Source organism: Erythrolamprus reginae, chromosome 2 (genome assembly GCF_031021105.1).
Source record: "Erythrolamprus reginae isolate rEryReg1 chromosome 2, rEryReg1.hap1, whole genome shotgun sequence".
NCBI lineage: Eukaryota > Metazoa > Chordata > Lepidosauria > Squamata > Dipsadidae > Erythrolamprus > Erythrolamprus reginae.
Window position 1 is genome coordinate 261011448 of NC_091951.1, and position 22302 is coordinate 261033749.

A 22302-nucleotide genomic window follows, 5' to 3' on the forward strand; every position below is an offset into this window, starting at 1 on the left:
TATTTATGGCCATTGCTTTGTCCCAGGATCATATGATCCCCTTTTGGGACCTTCTCACAAGCCATGTCAATGAGGAAGGCAGTTTCACTTTACAACCGGTCACAATTCAAAGTGTTGGTTATGACCTGTAAAGCCCTTCATGGCACCAGACCAGATTATCTCCAGGACCGCCTTCTGCCGCACGAATCCCAGTGACCAGTTAGGTCCCACAGAGTGGGCCTTCTCCGAGTCCCGTCAACTAAACAATGTCATTTGGTGGGACCCAGGGGAAGAGCCTTCTCTGTGGCGGCCCCGGCCCTCTGGAACCAGCTCCCCCCAGAGATTAGAATTGCCCCCACCCTCCTCGCCTTTTGTAAGCTCCTTAAAATCCACCTCTGCCGTCAGGCATGGGGGAACTAAGATATTCCTTCCCACTAGGCCTTACAATTTATGCATGGTATGTTTGCGTGTATGTTTGGTTTTATAATAAGGGTTTTTTAGTTGTTTTAGTATTGGATTGTTACATGTTGTTTTTATCATTGTTATTAGCCACCCCGAGTCTACGGAGAGGGACGGCATACAAATCCAATAAATAATAATAACAATAATAATAATAATAATAATAATAATAATAATAATAATAACTGAACAACTGCAGTGGTTCAGTTAACAATTGTGGCAAGAAATGTCATAAAATAAAGCAAAACTTAACAAATTTTTTGCTTAGCAACATAAGTTTTGGGCTCAGTTGTGGTCATAATTTGAGGACTACCTGTACATCCTGAGCCTCTTTTTGCAATTTCTTTCACCTTATGCCTAAAGTTTGTATTGTATAATTTTTGTGGTGATCAATATCTTCCTACCAATGTTTTTTTTAAAAAAAACATATCCAGATTAAAAGTGGAGCTGAATGGATAAGCAGTATTTCACAAAGAGCAATGGCAACCCTTACATAACGAGAATGCCATATCTAGATGTTTCATAACTATGAAAACATTTTTCCACTGTACTACATATTATGTGAGCAAATTGTCCCAAGAGGTTTTTGTCAAATTTTCCATAAAATCAAACCGTATCAAGCTGTGATTTACTTTAAGTTGGTTTTACAGAGATTCAGATACGAGGCCAAGAAAGTAGGGTATATCAGTACTATTTAGAACAGATTGTTATATCTAATTATTGTAACAGAGGAATAATAATTGTGGGGGGAGTAATCGGTGGAAGTTGCTTATTAAAAGAATTCTTGGCCTTCAGACTGAAATGCTCATATCAGATTACACGTGGTGATGGTCTCATTTAAAATTCATGTGCTTCAAATATGAAAAATATCAGAGATTCTTTTTTTTCTAACCCCCCCCCTCCCGTCCCCCACCTTAATAAACAATTTTACAATTTCCATTCGAATTCTCTTGGAGGAAAAATTGCTATTACTTAGACTTCAAGAGACACTATTGTCTAAAAGAATTTTTTTTTATTATTATTATTTTATTACTTAGATTTCTATGCTGCCCCTCTCCGAAGACTCGGAATTCCTACTGCTTATCCTGAAAATCCCCTTACCCATTCCCAAATCTATCCCAATGCTGTCAATACTTCTTTATTTTACCACCTTTAAAATAAAAACAATCACAAGAATGGGAGGAGGCAACCCTCTCTGCCACCACACTTTCTTCTTGAACCTTGGACAAAAAAATGGAAATACTTGACTTTTTGGCATCATAATGTTTGAACATGTTCAAATCAATCAAAACTTGACATATTTTAATGTTTTTTTTAAAATTCTGTTATTTGATATGTTTTTTTAAACTACCTTTTTTTTTTTACAGAAATTTAAGGAAATTGGTTATAACCTTCTAGAAATGGCAGACCTCTCAGACTTTCAAAGATGCCAAATTGTTGGTGCTCGAATGGCAGGCGCTAGTGTAACAGAAAGTGCCCAAATGTTTGGCATTTCAAGAGGTAATGTCTCAAAAGTAATGACTGCTTTTGAAAGAGAAGGGAAAACGTCCTCAGCCAAGCAAAGGTCTGGTCAAAAGTCGAAGTTGTCTGACAGAGACACTCGGACTCTAAAGCGGATTGTTAGAGCAGATCGCAAGACCGCAGCTCCTAAAATCACTGTAGAGCTCAATAGACACGTACAGAACCCAGTTTCCACAAAAACTGTTCAGAGGGAGCTTCACAAATCTGGATTCCATGGAAGAGCTGCAAGGTGTTTCCATATTTTTGTCCACCCCCTGTATTTCAACCATATTATAGGAAGGTTTCTAGCAGGGGTGAGTTCTGGTTTTCTTCGCTGCCGGTTCACTCCTTGCTGCACCATGCAGGCATGCTGTACACCATGCACACACTTTGCACAGTTGTACATGCACAGTGGTAAAAACCAGCTTATGCGCCGAAGAAAAAAACCAAAGTGGCACTGCCTATGGCGCCACCGAAAGAGCCGGTTCTGGGGCATGGCAGGCCTGAGTCTCTGCCGGTTTCAGCAATCCAGACTGCCAAGTACTACCAGTTCCATAGAACCGATCAGAACCAGAAGGAACCCACCTCTGGTTTGTAGCTCTTCGTGTTCTCTGTTTGAGGGATCCTTGGTGCTCTCTGACCTTGGTTGTATTCTTGCAGAGATTTTCTTACCCAAACTAGGGAACATCATCAGCAGTATTGGATTCCTTACCAGTATGGGCCACACTGTGCACCGATAGGAAAAACATTGATGTGCGCACAGCTCCAGGTGACCGACGGGTGGGTGCAGGCATCCTTGCAAGATTTTTCTTCTGCACATGAGCAGAAAGCAAAATCTTTTGAGAGGATTTGTGCACGGGAGAGATTTCAGCATTTTTTTGTTTCTGGGCATGCGTGGCAGCAAAAAATCGCTAAAATCTTGCATGCATGCACATCCTCTCGCAAGATTTTGCTTCCTGCACAATGGAGAAGCGTGCACGAGCAGCTGTAACCAGAATGAGCCTACGCGCTCCGCTTTCCACAGCGGAAACAACATTCCGGGCGTTCCAGCTCGAGCCACCCCTGGACGTGTGCATGAGAGAAAGAGTTTTCAGCAGTTTCTTTGCTTCTCGCATGCACAGAAGCATAGAATCTCTAAAAACATGCATGCACCTATGTCCCCTTGCAAGGTTTTGTTTCCTGCATGTGCGCAGAAGCAAAAACATGCTAGGAGGCACATGTGAGCAGGCAAGACCCGAAACTGTGTGCACAGTTCAACTTTTGCTAGTGGTGTGGCATCCTTTATCGTTATGGTAGGAACCCACTACAAGAATGCAGGGTGGTAAAAGAGAGCTTTAGATCCCTTGTGTGAAAATATTCAAAGGGACACAATTCAAAGTGTTGGTAATGACCTATAAAGCCCTGCATGGCATCAGAATACCTACCGGACCACATTCTGCAGCACGAATCACAGTGGCCAATTAGGTCCCACAGAGTTAGCCTTCTCCAGGTCGCGTCGACTAAACAATGTCATCTGATGGGACCCATGGGAAGAGCCTTCTCTGTGGCAGCCCCAGCCCTCTGGAATCAACTCCCTCCAGAGATTCAAACTGCCCCCACCCTCCTCACCTTCTGCAAGACTCTGAAGTCCTATCTATGTCGCCAGGCATGGGGTAATTGATGTATCTCCTTTTTGGCTAGTAAGATTTATGTGTGGTTATGATTGGGTAGTATTGACTATTTTTAAATGATAGTGGGGTTTTAGCTATAGTTTTAATTATTGGATTTGTATTGCATTTGTATTGCATTGTTTATTGTTGTGAGCCGCCCGGAGTTTTCGGAGAGGGGCGGCATACAAATCTAATAAATTATTATGTCAATACAACACAGCAAACAAGATCACTATGCTGGATTTTGTATTTCATCACCAGTCGGGCGCTTCCCAAGCACCTAAGACTGAGTGATGTAGTGGCGAATTATCATTATTATCATTATTATCATTATTATCATTATCATCATCATTATCATTATCAACTTCCTGGCTCCAATCCTCCCCCGCAGGGAGGCGGAACCGATTAGGAGGTTCCGCCCCAGACGCCTGATGGACCCTGAGGGCTTTCAGAAGGCGCTTGGGGTTTTACCAGATTCGCTCGTCCACAGATCGGCAGAGTCTCTTGCTGAGGCCTGGAACAAGGCTGCAGCGGAGGCTCTTGACCGAATTGCGCCACTGAGACCTCTCTGTGGCACTAGACCCCGTAGAGCTCCATGGTTCAACGAGGAGCTCCGGGAGTTGAAACGCCAGAAGAGACGTCTAGAGAAGCGATGGAGGAAGAGTAAGTCCGAATCCAACCGAACACTTGTAAGAGCTTTTATTAAGACTTACAAAGTGGCGCTCAAGGCGGCAAGATGCGCATACCATGCCTCCTTGATTGCATCAGCGGAATCCCGCCCGGCTGCCCTGTTTAGGGTGACCCGCTCCCTTCTAAATCAGGGGGAGCCCTTGCAGGGCAGTGCTGAGGAATTTAACTCGTTTTTCACTGATAAAGTCGCTCGCATCCGAGCGGAACTCGACTCCAATTGCATAGCAGTATCGGCTGACAATGAGTCAGTCAAGGTGACTGGGGCTAAACGTCTTTGTCCATCTGTCTGGGAGGAGTTTGACTTGGTGACACCTGATGAAGTGGACAAGGCCATTGGAGCTGTGAGTTCTGCCACCTGCTTACTGGATCCGTGTCCCTCTTGGTTGGTTTCGGCCAGTCGAGAGGTGACACGGAGCTGGGTCCAGGAGATTGTCACCGCCTCCTTGGGGAGGGGGTCCTTCCCGGCTCCTTATAAGGAGGCACTTGTGCGCCCCCTCCTCAAGAAGCCTTCCCTGGACCCAGCCGTGCTTAATAACTACCGTCCAGTCTCCAACCTTCCCTTTATGGGGAAGGTTGTTGAGAAGGTGATGGCGCTCCAACTCCAGCGGTCCTTGGAAGAAGCCAATTATCTAGGGCCTCAACAGTCGGGTTTCAGGCCCGGTTACAGCACAGAAACTGCTTTGGTCGCGTTGATGGATGATCTCTGGCGGGCCCGGGACAGGGGCTTGTCCTCTGTCCTGGTGCTTCTTGACCTCTCAGCGGCTTTTGATACCATCGACCATGATATCCTTCTGCGCCAACTGGAGGGGTTGGGAGTGGGAGGCACTGTTCTCCAGTGGTTCTCCTCCTACCTCTCCGGTCGGTCGCAGTCGGTGTTAGTGGGGGGTCAGAGGTCGACCTCTAGGTTTCTCCCTTGTGGGGTACCTCAGGGGTCAGTCCTCTCCCCCCTGCTATTTAATATCTAATGAAACCGCTGGGTGAGATCATCCAAGGGCATGGGGTGAGGTATCATCAATATGCGGATGATACCCAGTTGTACATCTCCACCCCATGTCCAGTCAGTGAAGCAGTGGAAGTGATGTGCCGGTGCCTGGAGGCTGTTGGGGACTGGATGGGTGTCAACAAACTGAAACTCAATCCAGACAAGACGGAGTGGCTGTGGGTGTTGCCTCCCAAGGACAATTCCATCTGTCCGTCCATTACCCTGGGGGGGGAACTACTGACCCCCTCAGAGAGGGTGCGCAACTTGGGCGTCCTCCTCGACCCACAGCTGACATTGGAACATCATCTTTCGGCTGTGGCGAGGAGGGCGTTTGCCCAGGTTCGCCTGGTGCACCAGTTGCGGCCCTATTTGGACAGGGAGTCATTGCTCACAGTCACTCATGCCCTTATCACCTCGAGGTTCGATTACTGCAATGCTCTCTACATGGGGCTACCTCTGAAAAGTGTTCGGAAACTTCAGATCGTGCAGAACGCAGCCATGAGAGCCATCGTGGGGCTTCCCAGATTCGCCCACGTTTCTACAACACTCCGTGGCCTGCATTGGCTGCCGATCAGTTTCCGGTCACAATTCAAAGTGTTGGTCATGACCTTTAAAGCCCTACATGGCATTGGACCAGAATACCTCCGGAACCGCCTACTACCGCACGAATCCCAGCGGCCGATAAGGTCCCACAGAGTTGGCCTTCTCCGGGTCCCGTCGACTAAACAATGTCGTCTGGTGGGCCCCAGGGGAAGAGCCTTCTCTGTGGTGGCCCCGGCCCTCTGGAATCAACTCCCCCCAGAGATTAGAACTGCTCCCACCCTCCTTGTCTTCCGTAAACTACTTAAGACCCATCTATACCGCCAGGCATGGGGGATTTGAGACACCTTTCCCCCAGGCTTATTATAATTTATGCTTGGTATGTGTTCTGTCTGGGTTTTCCCAGACCTCAACACCAACTGAAAAAACAGCCAGACACTCTGGTAAAAGCCAAAAGTATTTTATAGCTGGAAAAAATAAGCACAAAGGAAAACCTGTCTTCACAACAGACAGGCTATAATACGTTACAGCAGGGTCCTGATGTCCAGTCAATACCACAAGCTTCTTGCTGGCACACCCCCCCAAGGTTTCAATAGTCCAAGGCACAAACCAGGATTGTAAGCCACCAAAGTTCACAGACAGGTCTCACGAATCTCCAAGATAAAACTCCACAAGCCAGGAAGGGTGGGTCCGCCTTTTATCCTTTCCCAAGAGCACCACACCCAAACCCAGCTGTGACCTCTAATGCTGGAAATACTTAGCCAATTGAGTCCGTCTCTGATTAGCTCTCCTTTGTCGCATATCTATGATGTCTTGAGCATTTTCCCCTAAGGAATCCAGGCTGCTTGCTGGGGAGAGCTCCCCCTGGTGGGACTCTGGCTGTCCTTCTTCTTCAGCCTGGGATTCCTCTTCCTCGTCAGTCTGCACCTCCTGTTCCTCAGCCTCTCCCTCTGAGCTGGAAACCGACAGAAGGTCAGCCATTCCCGGAGGGGTCCCAGACTGAACCACAACATTATGTATGTGCTGTTTGGTTTTTTAAATTGATAGGGTTTTTAGTTTTTTCTTAATATTAGATTTGTGCCTGTACAATATTGTTTTATCGCTTGTTGTGAGCCGCCCCGAGTCTTCGGAGACAGGCGGCATACAAATCTAATAAATAATAATAATAATAATTGTCATTGTCATTATCATCATTATTATTATTTTAAAGAAAGCAAGGAAGAAAAGAGTTATAGCAAGGTGAGTATGTGCTTCTAAATGTTACAGGTTAAATGTTTGTTCTCTAATAGTCCCAGTGATCTCACTTTCTGGTGTTCTCTACGTTTTCATTAACAGCACCACCAACCTCGCTCAATTCCTTATAAGAAATATTGATGCAAGAAACTGGCCTGCAAGAATGTTCTTAAGGGCCTTTACAATAAGGGATTTGAGGCGGGATTTTTTCTCTCTCCTTTCCACTCCTCCGGTTCAGACAGCACATCTTTAAATCTTTACCTATGAACATTTATGAGGGCTCTCAGACAGGCTTGGCTTAAAGCCATTGACCTCTGTGGCCTGTGTTATTGACCAGAACGCAGCATCCTCAGCCCACGTACTATCTGTCTCTTTTTATCTTTCTGTAAGAAGAGGAAATGGCTCTTCAGATTACCAGGAACACAGTAATAAAGACAGGAGTTACTTTTCCATTCTCTTGGGGGGTAGGGAGGTGCAGAGGTGGTGGTGGGAGGCTAGTCCTTAGAGGAAGCTTATGAAGATCGTCTGCAGACAAAGTTTTGACTGCCTTCCTCCATTCACTCATTTGAGAACAAGCCTCTCTGGAAATTGGTGCATTTGCAACATGTAATTACCACGCGAGTGACATTGTTTATGGCTAATCGATAGCAGATAAGATAGAGTGTAGCTCTGTCGGGGCTGACTTACAGTAATCCCCAAGAGAACACTTAGCAATGTCCAATCTGTGAAACCACTGCGATTTCAAACATCTGCATTCAGGGCACATAGTCCGTAAATATTCACCCGTTGGCTTCCGTGCTCATGAATGAAACGCGTTGCTTTGCTTATTTATTCATCTTATTTATCCGTCGCTTCACTCTAGCTTGTGCGCGCACAGATATTTTCTCCCATCATTTCTGCAACTTCTGGCATTACCATTTAAAAAGGTGCAGCTGATCGGCACAGCCAGTCCATCTTTCCTTCTTTAATTAACACCCCCTTCGCCCCCCAGAAATGGAAAAAGAGGTGGTTCTCTCATACAAATTTCCACACTCGAAGGAGGATGTCAGTACTCTTGGAAACGGGCTTAGTTATTCAGATGCCACGTCAGCGCTCTGTCTCGTTTATCATAGCTGCTCGAAGAAATAAAACCATGCAATGCTCACAAATTCAAAGTATGCAGAATCACCCAAAGCCAAAAGTTGATGGAGTTAGCAGAGATGGCTAAATTGACTGCTTTGGAAAATACAATTAATTTTGTTTCGATTTAGAAACCACTTTAGGGGCTTTGTGCTTGAAACAATGGAACTTTGATTTTAGGTGGTGCTGATTAAGATAGCTTTGTTGTTAGAGAAAGGGATATTGTATATTGTTATGTAAAAGTTAAACATTGAGGTTGTATGTTATTACTTTATTCTACTGTGCCAAAAGGAACAGAAGTCAAGACTTTTCTCTACCCCCCTTTACTTTGCAGTTTTCCTTTTCCCCTTATTTTCATTTTATTTTCATTTTTCTTTGTACAGTATTTCTGTATTTTATATTTTGATGAATTAATAACAAGTACTTGAATCGCAGAATCACCTAATGTTAAATGCAGCATGGAGCAAGCTATCAAAATAAAGGGCAAATAAGAGAAAGGCAAAACAATCTCAGCTAGTCATCCTTTTTCTATATTTGGCGTCTTTCTCATTTATTTTTCACATTCTCTGTCATCCATATAATCAAAGCCTTCCAGAAAGATTGGAGAGTGAATGATGGAAGTAAATTGATAAGTCTACCCTAAGAAATAATAGAAAAGAAGATATATTAATAGAACATATCAATGAAAGAATAGAAGAAGAGATATAGGAATAGAAGAAAAGTTTAGGAGATATAGGAGAGCAATAGGACAGGGGACGGAAGGCACTCTAGTGCACTTGTACTCGCCCCTTACTGACCTCTTAGGAGTCTGGATAGGTCAACCATGGATAATCTAAGGGTAAAGTGTTAGGGGTTTGGGGATGACACTATGGAGTCCGGTAATGAGTTCCACGCTTCGACAACTCGGTTACTGAAGTCATATTTTTACAGTCAAGTTTGGAGCAGTTAATATTAAGTTTAAATCTGTTGTGTGCTCTTGTGTTGTTGTGGTTGAAGCTGAAGTAGTTGCCAACAGGCAGGACGTTGCAGCATATGATCTTGTGGGCAATACTTAGATCTTGTTTAAGGCGTCTTAGTTCTAAACTTTCTAGGCCCAGGATTGAAAGTCTAGTCTCATAAGGTATTCTATTTCAAGTGGAGGAGTGAAGGGCTCTTCTGGTGAAGTATCTTTGGACATTTTCAAGGGTGTTAATGTCTGAGATGTGATATGGGTTCCAAACAGATGAGCTGTATTCGAGGATGGGTCTGGCAAAAGTTGAGAGCAATGGCTGTAATGAAGTAAAACTCAACAATTTGCAAGCATCACATTAGAAAACTGTACTGCTGGCATCCACACGGTTTTTTTTCCCTCCTGTATTCTTGCTTGTGGAACTGAAGGAAGAAAATTCCCCATCATCCAATTTAGAGTGGAGACCATAGGTAAACATGGTTGAGCCAAATTTATCTGAACAGCAACAGGGATGGATTACAGGATTCAATCCACTGAAGGATGTTACAAGCAACCTTTATAATCTACTATCTAGCTTTTAATAAGATTTTTCACTGGGTTGGCTTTCCTTTATTGATCGCTCTTACAATTCTGCTCTTTAAATCAAGGTAAAAAAGGAGTGGCAATGAGTTTAAGGATTCATGCTTGCACCAAATATAGAAAATATATGCACAGTCTTGCATTCTCCCAACCAGTCTTTAAAACATTCAGGAAATGTAGGAATCCCCCCCCCCCTTGTGTTATATTGGTTACCATTCTAATCATCCGGGAACAATGGCCTATAGCTTCTCCTATGAAATTGCTGGTTTTTCTCACTATAATTGTTTTCTGTGCAGAGACTGGAAGCGGCTAAAAGGACACAAGAGCAAATCCATCTCTCCAGAGGCTTCCCATCCCCCTCTTTTTAACTGCTGCCCTCCCACGATATCAGGAAAGTCCCAATTATAGGTGCAACGTCTATAACTGCTCATTTTGCGTAGCCGAGAGTGCATTTTTGGTAGATGCCTATCAGCCAGCTAACAATACTCATATGCAGAGAAGTATCATTATATGTCACTCTGTAACACCGCATCTACTCCTGGAGTCAGATTGGAAAGATCAGATCAGACAGAGGGTGAGAGAGCCTGGGCTGATACAAACTCTCCCAGATTCATCTTCTGTAAAAGCAAACGAAATAAAAGCTGATTTTTCAGGCTGTATCTCAGATCTCTGTTCTCTTCTCAAACGTAAACATGTCTTTCATTCTCTCCAGGGGATATAGGATAGTGAAGAGACAACATTGATTTTTTTCTTTCTTTCTCTCTCTCTCTCTGTCTTTCTGGAGAGAAAACTCCGGTAATTTATAGCTTTCATTTTGGGAATCGTGACAATTGGAATTATGTCTGAGTTTCAGGTAGTCTGCACCATGCCTGACCTTCCATACAATATGAAGATAGTTTTATTATTGAATTGGGTATCCAACTGTTTTCAGTGAAATAGGTTTTCATAGCATGTGTAGTTCTGTTTTGTGACTTTTGGGGGGGAGATAGATAGATAGATAGATAGATAGATAGATAGATAGATAGATAGGTAGGTAGGTAGGTAGGTAGGTAGGTAGGTAGGTAGGTAGAGATAGATAGATAGATAGATAGATATAAAAAAACCCCAATATATAATACTGCTCAAAAAAATAAAGGGAACACTCAAATAACACATCCTAGATGTGAATGAATGAAATATTCTCATTGAATACTTTGTTCTGTACAAAGTTGAATGTGCACAACAGCAGGTGAAATTGATGGTCAATCAGTGTTGCTTCCTTTGATTTCACAGAAGTTTGATTTACTTGGAGTTATATTGTGTTGTTTAAGTGTTCCCTTTATTTTTTTTGAGCAGTGTATGTATTCCTAAACACAGATTGCTTTTAAATTATTATTTTTTCTTTTGCTACCATTTTGAATGGCTCAGCAGTCATTCATACATTCAGACACCTTATTTTAGTTATTAGCTGTCTCATTTTGCATATACTGTAAGAAGTACCGAGTGCCAATTTTACCAAATGCCAAGTTCACATCCAGCTTCAGGTGATGTGAAGGCTGGATGATTGCCACCCTGAAAAATAATCAAAAGGCCTTACTTGTCTTGTGATATGCTATTCACAGTACTGCAATCCTGTTGTAATTTATGGCATCTGAGTGAGAAAATACAAATGGAGGTTAAACTAACTAAAAAATGGCTTAATATCCTAAAATTTTCAAATTGCTTTGTAATCATAAAGAAATTAGTTTCTTTATTTGACTTTGCTCACTATTTGTCCCAGAGAATCATCCAAGAATAAATTTAAAAGTAACTTTGTGATTGGGATCTAAAAGATATATTATAGAATTTGCCAATCTTGGGAACTTTAAGATATGTGGACTTTAACTCCCAGAATTCCTCTAGCTAACATGGCTGGCTGGGGAATTCAAGGAGTTACAGTCCATTCATCTTAAAGTTGCCAAGTTTGGGAAACCCTAGTCGGGGGAGGGCTGCAAAACAATTTACTACCACACTGTGGGCATGGCTTATTTTGTGGGTGTGGCTTGCCAGCCCTGTGACCAGGTGGGAGAGGCTTGACGATTATGTGACCAGGGGTGGCCTAAAGGTCATGTGACTGGCTTAAAGGTGGCCAACTTGACGTCAAGCCTCTGCAACAGGCAAGTTTGATTTGGAACTCAGAAATCATGCAGAGACCTCAGTATTCAATCTTCCACTTATACTAGTTGAACACTGAGTCTTACATAAGATCACATTTGTGTGATTGTCTGCCTTTACAACTGCCATGAGAACCACTAAATTTTGACTCACCCTTAAGGGTAAATTAACCAAAGAATAGGAATACGGATTAATATAGACATATTAGTACCCATTAACGCGACATTCTAGGAATCCTCTGGTCTTCCACCAGTTATTTGCTCTTTTCCATCTATTGCTCAAGACTGTGTATCCAATCCTTAAACCCCATTCGTCATATTTTGTCTTCTTTCTGTGTGCGGTTACTTCTATAGCTCTATCTTTTCGCCGTTCAATGGACCAATATATTCCACTCTTTCCAAAATTACTGTTTCCATCCTTGCATTTTAAAATATTTTAATTTCTCCTTGATCATCAGCTTCAATTACTCCTCTCAATTCTTGATTTCCCTTCCAGGGGTAGCTTTGGACTGGTTCAAACTGGTTCACCTGAACCAGTAGCAACCCATTGGTGATGTTACAATGACATCACAAACCAGTTTGGTTGGTGCCGGTCCATGAAGGCCGACATCTTTTAAAAAAAAAAAATTCAGTTTTTTTTTCTTCTGCACATGTGCACAAGCAGAGTTTCTGATACTGTGCATGCGTCGTCATATTGTTTTTGGCTTGGGGGGGATATTTTTGGATTTTCTTTGCTACTGTGCATGCAGACCTGTGAACTTAAAACTCCCAAGATTCTCAAACGAGGTTGGACAGCCCTGATATAAATGGTTTAATTTAGTTTTAGAAACTTAAATTTAATTGGGTTTATTAAGAATTTAGACATCAGCCCCTTGTGAGATATAATTATAGCAACCAAAAGATATCCTCTCGAGGCAGCGACTTCTATGTCTTTTTTACTGTTAGTGCGACCCACTGGAATTGCAACAATGCCAAAATAAACATATGTGCCCATAAAATGAAAGCTGCTACAACTTTGAAACAGCCTGTTAAAGACTGACTTTCCCCCAAAATGGGCAGAACTGGGGTGCAATGCCTAAAAATGCACCCCTAAAAATGCCTGTTTTTTTTTAAAAAAAGCTTTATTTGTAATTTTGAAAAAAATAATGATAAAAATCCCTGTTGTAAATTGAGGACTAGAACCCAGAACCATTTCTATTTGAAAATGCATAGGTAAAGATTTTATCCAGCATTATCACTGGAGGCTCTAGTAAGCAAGATCCCGTTGATTGCAATCTTTCCCCGATTGAGCCAACTGTGGTGAACCTGCGAGCATTTGATGAAATGCCATGCTGGCCCCTACTGGTCACTAATTCAAAGTCATGAAAACCTTTTACAGTGCTTACCTCCCCTTTCCTTTGGCTTTTTAATTAAATTTAAATCAGTGGCTTGAGAATAACTAGCCATGTGAAAAGTCCACAGCTCAGTTGTTTGAAGCTGCTCATTGTACATTCAGTGTCTCCCCTGCACGGTAGGTCTGAATTAGGAATAAGTATCCACATTGGTCAACATGTAACATCTTTTTTTTTTAACAGAATAAGTTGGAAAGAACCTTGGAGGTTTTCTAGTCCAACGCCCTGCTTACGCAGGAGATCCTATACCATTTCAGACAAATAAATGATCGAAACATTTAAATATGTTAAAGGGTTAAACAAGGTCCAGGAGGAAAGTGTTTTTAATAGGAAAGTGAACACAAGAACAAGGGGACACAATCTGAAGTTAGTTGGGGGAAAGATCAAAAGCAACATGAGAAAATATTATTTTACTGAAAGAGTAGTAGATCCTTGGAACAAACTTCCAGCAGACGTGGTAGATAAATCCACAGTAACTGAATTTAAACATGCCTGGGATAAACATATATCCATCCTAAGATAAAATACAGAAAATAGTATAAGGACAGGCTAGATAGATCATGAGGTCTTTTTCTACCGTCAGACTTCTATGTTTCTATGTTTCTAATATCCAGTCTCTTCTTAAAAACCTCCAGTGTTGGAGCGCCCACAAGTTCTGGAGGCAAGCAGTCCCATTGATTAATTGTTCTAACTCCTCAGAAAATTTCCCCTTAGTTCTTAGGTTGGTTTTCTCCTTGATCCGTTTCCATCCATTGCTTTTTGTCCATTTCTGGTTCTTAGGAGAATAGTTTGACTCCTTCTTCTTTGTGGCAGACCGTTACATATAGGAACACTGCTATCCTGTCACCCTTAATCCTTCTTTTCATTAAACTAGACATGGTAGATTTGTGCAGGGTATGACTGAGTTGTATGGTTTTAATAATGGTTTTTTAATGTGCATTTTTTGGATTTTTTAATAACTATACTCCCAAGTATTTCATTTTTTTACACCCTAATTTCAGTCCTGATACTTTTCTAATCTCAATTTGCTCTTTAGGACCTGTATTCAAACAGATTATCTCTGATTTTTCCATATTAACTGATAGTCCTGACTGTTGTTTAAATTCCTGTAGTATAATCATTATTTTTTTAATCATTTTGATCGGAGTCTCAGTTAATATAATAGCATCATCTGCAAAGAGATTTAATTTTAATTCTAATTTTCCAATTTGGTATACTCTCCAGTTTTTTTCCTTACTTATCTTATTGGCTAGCACCTCTTATTATGTGCGTTTTTTAACATATTGGATTTGTGATATTGTATTTTGTTGTTGTAATAAGTAATAATAAAAATAATAATACCTAGTTCCTGCAACCATTCTTCATATGTTTTAGCCTCCTGTCCTCTAATCATCTTTGTTGCTCTTCTCTGCACTTTTTCTAGAGTCTGAACACTTGTTTTAATTGTCAGGGCATTACAAAGTGAAGCTAATATTTCACATGATCTTGATTCGATCCCTCTGAATCAGTGAAGGGTTGCAAAAAAAATTAATACCACACCGTGGGCGTGGCTTATTGTGTGGGTGTGATTTAATGATCATGTGACTGGGTAGGAGTGGCTTGACAATAATATGACTGGGGGTGGTGGCTTAAAGGTTATGTGACTGGGTGGGAGTAGCTTACAGATGAGTTTTCAAATAGGTGCTTGGACTCTTTTTCAGTTGATTAAGTCACATTACTTGAACAGCCACAAAAAGGACAAATGATAGACAGCATTATTTGTTGAGGAGCACAGTAACATTTTAAGGTTTTGTACTGAACCCACAAGGTTCAGTATAACAGATTAGGCAAGTCGTTCAATTTTCTTGAATTGCTATAAAAGTTCAGTTCTAGATAATAATTAAAATGATTAAACTTACTACCCCCCACTGCATCCCCCCTCGTGGGGGCAGCAACCCAACACTGCTCTGAATGCAGCCTAGGATTGTGTTGGCATATTTGGGCAACTGCAGCACCCTGTTGGCTAATAGAAACATAGAAACATAGAAGTCTGACGGCAGAAAAAGACCTCATGGTCCATCTAGTCTGCCCTTATACTATTTTCTGTATTTTATCTTAGGATGGACATATGTTTATCCCAGGCATGTTTAAATTCAGTTACTATGGATTTATCTACCACGTCTGCTGGAAGTTTGTTCCAAGGATCTACTACTCTTTCAGTAAAATAATATTTTCTCATGTTGCTTTTGATCTTTCCTCCAACTAACTTCAGATTGTGTCCCCTTGTTCTTGTGTTCACTTTCCTATTAAAAACACTTCCCTCCTGGACCTTATTTAACCCTTTAACATATTTAAATGTTTCGATCATGTCCCCCCTTTTCCTTCTGTCCTCCAGACTATACAGATTGAGTTCATTAAGTCTTTCCTGATACGTTTTATGCTTAAGACCTTCCACCATTCTTGTAGCCCGTCTTTGGACCTGTTCAATTTTGTCAATATCTTTTTGTAGGTGAGGTCTCCAGAACTGAACACTGTATAATAATTAAATGATTATCCACTAGGATTCCAAGATCCCTCTCACTGTGACTACTATTGAGTTATATGTACTCAAGAGTAAACCCATGTCATTTACATGCCATATTTGCCCAGCCGATCTCTTCTAGTGGTATGCCCCAAAGGGTGTTTTTGCAAATGGAATCTCATAAGATATTTTGAACCGTTTCATAATTTCAAAGGTGGTGCATGGTCATTCCCTCTTAGGATGTCTGCCAAATTGTCCAATCTTTTTGAGGTTTTCTTCTATATGCAAATGCCCACTCGGTTCATGGCCCCATTCAATTGCTGTGCTTCTAAAACTTTTAGGGATACCCAGAGATCTGCACATTGTTTTGCTACTTATCGTCCAGTGTTGTGCTATTCCTCTGTTCACAAGGGCTATTCCTCTGTTCACAAGGGCTTGCACCCCATATATTTTGGTCATGGTTATCACTAAGGCAGCTGTTTTGAATTCTATACATCGGCTAGAAGAGCTTTGCTCCTTCAGAGGCAAAAGTTTCCCTTGCAGAGGGTTAAATGCTTCCTCTTTCCACTGCCCTTTATCTACTTTATGATAAGCAGAGTCGCCTGTGAACCAAAATACTCCTTCTCCCCCTCAGATGCCAAAGTTCCTTTAAGTTCGCTTTGAAGGCTGCCAAAGGAGAGGGACTTCCCAGCTGCAAAAGTTATTCCCTGTACTGTTATCTAGGTAAATCACAGAAGATGCAGTTCCTTTAATCAGTACTTTTTTTTAATCTCTGGAAATAAACTTTCCACTTAAAACAAAGTTTTGTTGTCCCGATGCAACAGTTCAAGGTCCCATAATTTCATTCTTTCTGCAATTGGCAACTAGTCCCAAAGGTATTTTTTTCAAGAGGCAACTGGAATTTCTGGGGGGTTTTTTCCTTTGAAGATCTTTCACTTCTCATCTAAGAAGTTTCTTTAGCTTTGAAAAGTCCAGTGGCCTCTTGAAAATACACCTTTGGGACAAGCATGACCTGGATGGCAGAGAATCTCCATAGACAATTGGCAAATAGGGTTTTATTTCCCCCAGCTCCAGTTAACCTCTGTGCCTAGCTGTAGTTAAATAAATAAAGAGTCTACAGAGAGGGGCAGCATACAAATCTAATAAATAAATGAATGAATGAATGAATGAATAAATAAATACATAAATAAAAGTGGTGTTTATCTTTTTCTGCCCCCTTTATTCATTCTTTCTTTCATTCATTCGTTTACCAAATTTCATTCATTCTTTTTATTCATTCGGTCAATAAATTTCTGCATTGCCCATCTCATCTGCATGACTCGGGGCAGCTTATAAATAAAATCATGCTGTTATATAAAAAGATAAGGTTTTTAAGATAAGCCTTGGTGGTGCAGTGGTTAGAGTGCAGTACTGCAGGCTGCTTCTGCTGACTGCTGGCTATAGTTCACCAGTTCAAATCTCACTAGGCTCAAGGTTGACTCAGCCTTCCATCCTTCCAAGGTGGGTAACATGAGGACCCAGATTGTTGGGGGCGATATGCTGGTTCTGTAAACCACTTAGAGAGGGCTGTAAAGTCCTGTAAAGTCTAAGTGCTATTTAAAAACAGAATTTAAAAAAGGAATGACAGGTAGTCCTCTCAACCTATGAGTATGACCACAACTGAGTCCAGAACCTCTGTTGCTAAAGTGAAACATTTGTTAAGTGAATTTCATCCTATTTTACAACCTTCCTTACCACAATCATGAACTGAATCAATGCAGATATTAAATTAGCTTAATTGTTGAATGCATCTGGTTTCCCCTGACTTTGCTTGTCAGAAGGTCACAAAATGGGATTGTATGACTCTGGGACACTGCAACCATTAGTTTCCAAGCATTCATTCATTCATTCATTCATTCATTCAGTCCAATACACAATGAGGGTTTTAGTGGGTATATGTCTATATACACATAGTAAAATACATGATGAAGGTTATAGAGGAGATACTCATAGTAAAATATATCTAAGTAATAATAGAAAAGAAGATATAGTAATAGAACGTATCAATGAAAGAATAGAAGAAGAGAAATAGGAATAGAAGAAAGGTATAGGAGATATAGGAGAGCAATAGGATAGGGGACGGAAGGCATTCTAGTGCACTTGTACTCGCCCCTTAATTTTGATCACATGATCAAAATTAATTAATTAATGTGAAAATTAATTAAAATTAATTAATTAAAATTAATTAATTAATTTTAATTTTGATCACATGATCCTATGTCCATTTTTCGTGCCGCTGTGACTTTGAATATCACTAGTGAACTGTTGTAAGTTGAGGAGCCTCTGTATTTACCTTCTGCTACACACTTCAGGATGCCACAACATTGTACCTAGTTCCAAAGGCTTTCTGAATGTTAATGTTCCAAAGGCTTTCTGAATGTTAATATAATGTTAATCGCTTCCTGGACACTTTCCATAGGGCTTATTTACCAGTAATGATTTTAGAAATTTTCTTCTTTCTTTTAGTTTTTTATTAATATTGATTGTTTCTTCATTGCTTATTTGACCCCTATGATAATCATTAAGTGTTGTACCACATGATTCTTGACAAATCTATATTTTCATCTATGTACACTGAGAGCATTTGCACCAAGACAAATTCCTTGTGTGGCCGATCACACTTGGCCAATAAAGAATTCTATTCTATTTTATTCTAGTTCCTAATCCAGTGATGGCAAACCTTTTTTTCCTCAGGTGCCGAAAGCATGTGCCAGCGTGCTATCACGCATGTACAAGTGCCCACACCCATAATTCAATGCTTGGGGAGGGCTGAAACTGCCTCTCACCCCCCCCCCCAAGGCCCTCAGGAGGCCAGAAATGGCCCGTTTTCCAATGTCCAGTGGGCCCACTAGGCCCATTTTTGCCCCCCCCTTCCCCTTGGAGGCCCTCTGGAAGCAGAAAATGCCTTCCCAGAGCCTCTGTGAGAGCTGAAAATAAGCTGGTTGCTGATCTAGCACACTGGATCTAGGGCAACATTGGTGCTGAACTAGGGCAACGAATCACGTGCCAGCTGATATGGTGCCATGTGCCATGTGGTACACATGTCATAGTTTCGCCATCACTGTCCTAACCTTTTGGTAGCTGATCTACCTTGAAATAATAAAATAATAGAAATGCTAGCATTCATCTCAGAGGGTTTTTTTTAAGTTTTAAATGAAACATGTACAATCCTAGACAGACTTATTCTGAAATCACTTCCCTCACTTTCTTCTAGAATTATTCTTTGGAAGTGCTGCCGAATGGCAGATTTCTTTTCTAATTTAAAGTTTTCTTTGCAGTAAAAGTCCAACGCAAGACTGAACTTTCTTCGATCATAGGTTTGTTTTTCACCACTAGGTGGTGACAAAAGACTATCCCATCACCTGAAACCTTTAACAAAGAACTGTAACTCTAGGAACGCCTCTACTTAAGAACTTTTCAACATAAGAACCCAGTGTTCAAAAATTTGCCTCTCCTTAAGAACCATTTTCTACTTAAGAACTCGAGTCTGGAAAAATTTGCCAGGAAATTTGAGAGCGGCAGGAAGGCCCGACCAGTTTCCTGCCATTCCCCCTTTAATCAAGCTTTTCTGGGTGGCCAGAGGAGTCTTTCAGTGGCGCTTAAGGAGGCTTTGGAAGCCCAGAGTGTATGGAGGGAGGCATGGGCTCCTCCTCACCGCCTCAGAGTCCCTCTTTAAAAAAAAAAAAAAAGCCTTAAAGTTTTGGATTTTTTTGATTCCCCTCACCTCACCTTCTTCCTTTGGCAGTGACTGTCCTCCTCATCCTCTTCCTCCTCCTCTTCCTCCCACTCAAATTCCGAGCTTTTATTTCTTTCCTAATGGGTTTGCACACATTATTTGCTTTTACATTGATTCCTATGGGAAAAATTGCTTCTACTTACAAACTTTTCTCCTTAAGAACCTGGTCACGGAACGAATTAAGTTCTTAAGTAGAGATACCACTGTATTTCTTTAAATCCAACAATGCTGACACATATAAGTGCAAAGCACAGCAGAGATGTCCCATATTTTGTTCTTCAATCTTTTTTTTTCTTTTGCATAAAAGGGAAAAAAATCTAAGTCAGGGTTGAAAACATAGGAAGAGTACAAAGAGCCTTGTAAAATTCTAGGTTGAGGCTGAGCATAATAAAAACTTTATCTGGAATCATCCTGTCTATTAAACTGCACTGAAGAAATATTACCATATACTTCTTGAAAGCAACCACAGGCTTTGGTTTTATATGTATGGGATGTTCTTTGGTACCCTGCAGATGAAAGGGGTGTCTCCAAATGGACTCCCACAGATATTCCTGGAAAATGCGATCAGAATTATTTTTAGCTTTGAATAGATTACCCAAAGGCACCTGAACACTTCAAACAATTGCAGAAATGGGACAGGGCAGAAAGGAAATCAGCAATCTAAACAAATGACAAGCAAAAGGCTGGACTAACTGCTAACAGCTGCTTCGTGTATGGGGTTGTCATGTGACTCCGAGGTCATATCAGTCCAGTGATTAGATGTGCTTAATGACACAATTAGAGCTTCAGCTTTGTGCTCTTGATCTGCTGTCCTTTTTTTTTCTCTCGGTAGACTCTGCATGCAATGTTATACACAAAATGTTTATACAACATATCTGTTTCCAAGACTGATTGCCTAAAGCCCTATTGGCTGGATGAAAGAAGTCCTCATCAAATCATAATCCATGTCTGAGGCCACATACAAAACCCCTAACCAATAAGATGACAGCAAATAATGCTTTGTGCATGGTGTCGGAGCCCAATCTGATTGCATGATCCAATTTGGGTCTGTCACTGGGATCAGAGGTTTTGTCTTGCAAACTTTTGGACTTGTGTTGTTACCAGTGATAAGTTCCTACAGGTACAGTCAGGTATGCAGAACCGGTAGAAAAAAAATTGCATTTTTTTCTTTTTTTTCTGTTCTGGACTCTGGATATGTTTTTCCTATCACAGTAAATGAAGTTAAATGCGTATAATTTTAGAAGAGCTGTGTGTGCATATGTGTACATACACTTTATCTAGGAGATAATATATATTTTTGTGTGCCTGTGTGTAATATGTATGTACACATATGGCATATTTACATAGAATTAAATAGAAAATAGGGAAATTGTATCTCTTAGAGGCGAGGAGAGGCCAGGCACCCTAACCCTAACTCAAACCCTTGACATGAGTAACATCAAGTTGGCCACCTTTAAGCCAATTACATGAGTTTTAAGCAGTGATGGGCTACCAAAATTTTTACTACTACACTGTGGGCATGGCTTATGCATTTTGTTTCAACATCTTTCAGTGCAAATTGGGTGTTCTGGGTTGGAGCTCCAAATTTTGCTACCAGTACTGCGTTCCTGACCGTACCTGTAGGAGCCCATCACTGGCTTTAAGCCACTCCCAGTCACATGATCCTCAAGCCACTCCCACTGGGTCACATGGTCAGCAAGCCACACCCACAAAACAAGCCACACTCACAGTGTGCTAGTAAAATCTTTTGCAGCCCTTCACTGGTTCTAACCCACCTTTAGGGAACTTCTCTCTGACCAGAATACATCCTGAGGCACGTATATTTGCCTAGTCTGATTATACAAAGTGTATAATTGAGTCACCTAAATGAAAAATAGTTCAAATTTTGATTAAAGAGAGAACCACCGTATACGCATAATTGTGGTAGCTGGTGATAGGGAAACTTATTTTGACAAAGATTTGGCATGTCATTCAAGCCCAGGATAATAAATAGTAATTTTAGGGTTCTCAGAAAAATGACCTGGCATGGAGGATGTAGATGCAAAGTGGACTTAACAATTTCCCACCTTAGACCAATGACAGTGTTAAGTAATCATTAAATCTTTTAAGGAGGAGTTATAGGTTTAGTTTATATCCCAGCAGATTATTTCATTTCAATGAAGCTTTGCTGCTACAACATACAAGTTGTATGTTGTTGTACTGCTACAACATACAAGTTGTATGTTGTTGTATTATCTACAAAGTTATTTTGTCTAGATTGTTTATTAGTTTAATTTAGCATGGAAAGTTACATTTCAACTTACAGTAGCATTGTATAATTTAAAAAACTTAGATGAAGCTAGGGAAAGTTTAGCGAGTCTCCAACCTTGGCAACTTTAAAACTTGTGGACTTCAGCTCCCAGAATTTGAAGTTGGCTGGCTGGGAAATTCGGGGAGTTGAAGTCCATAAGTCTTAAAGTTGCCAAGGTTCGACACTCGTGGGCCTACATGGTTTGCTGAAGAAGCTTTTAAATGTTACCCTGCATCTTGATGGTTTCAAATCTTTGTCCATCCCCATCACCACTGATAAACTTTTCAAAATCCCATGCAAAATAATTATGAATTTGGGACTGATCATCAGTGATACAGGATTATTGTGCAGGAAAGGGAGGGTAAGCATTTTCTCAATTGACTTCAAACTTCTCAAATGCAGGGAAATTGGGCTCATAGCCATTTATAGCATTTAGACTTATATACCACTTCACAGCCCTCTCTAATTTGTTTACAGAGAATAAGCATTGCCCTCGACAATCTGGGTCCTCATTTTACCAACCTTGGAAGGATGA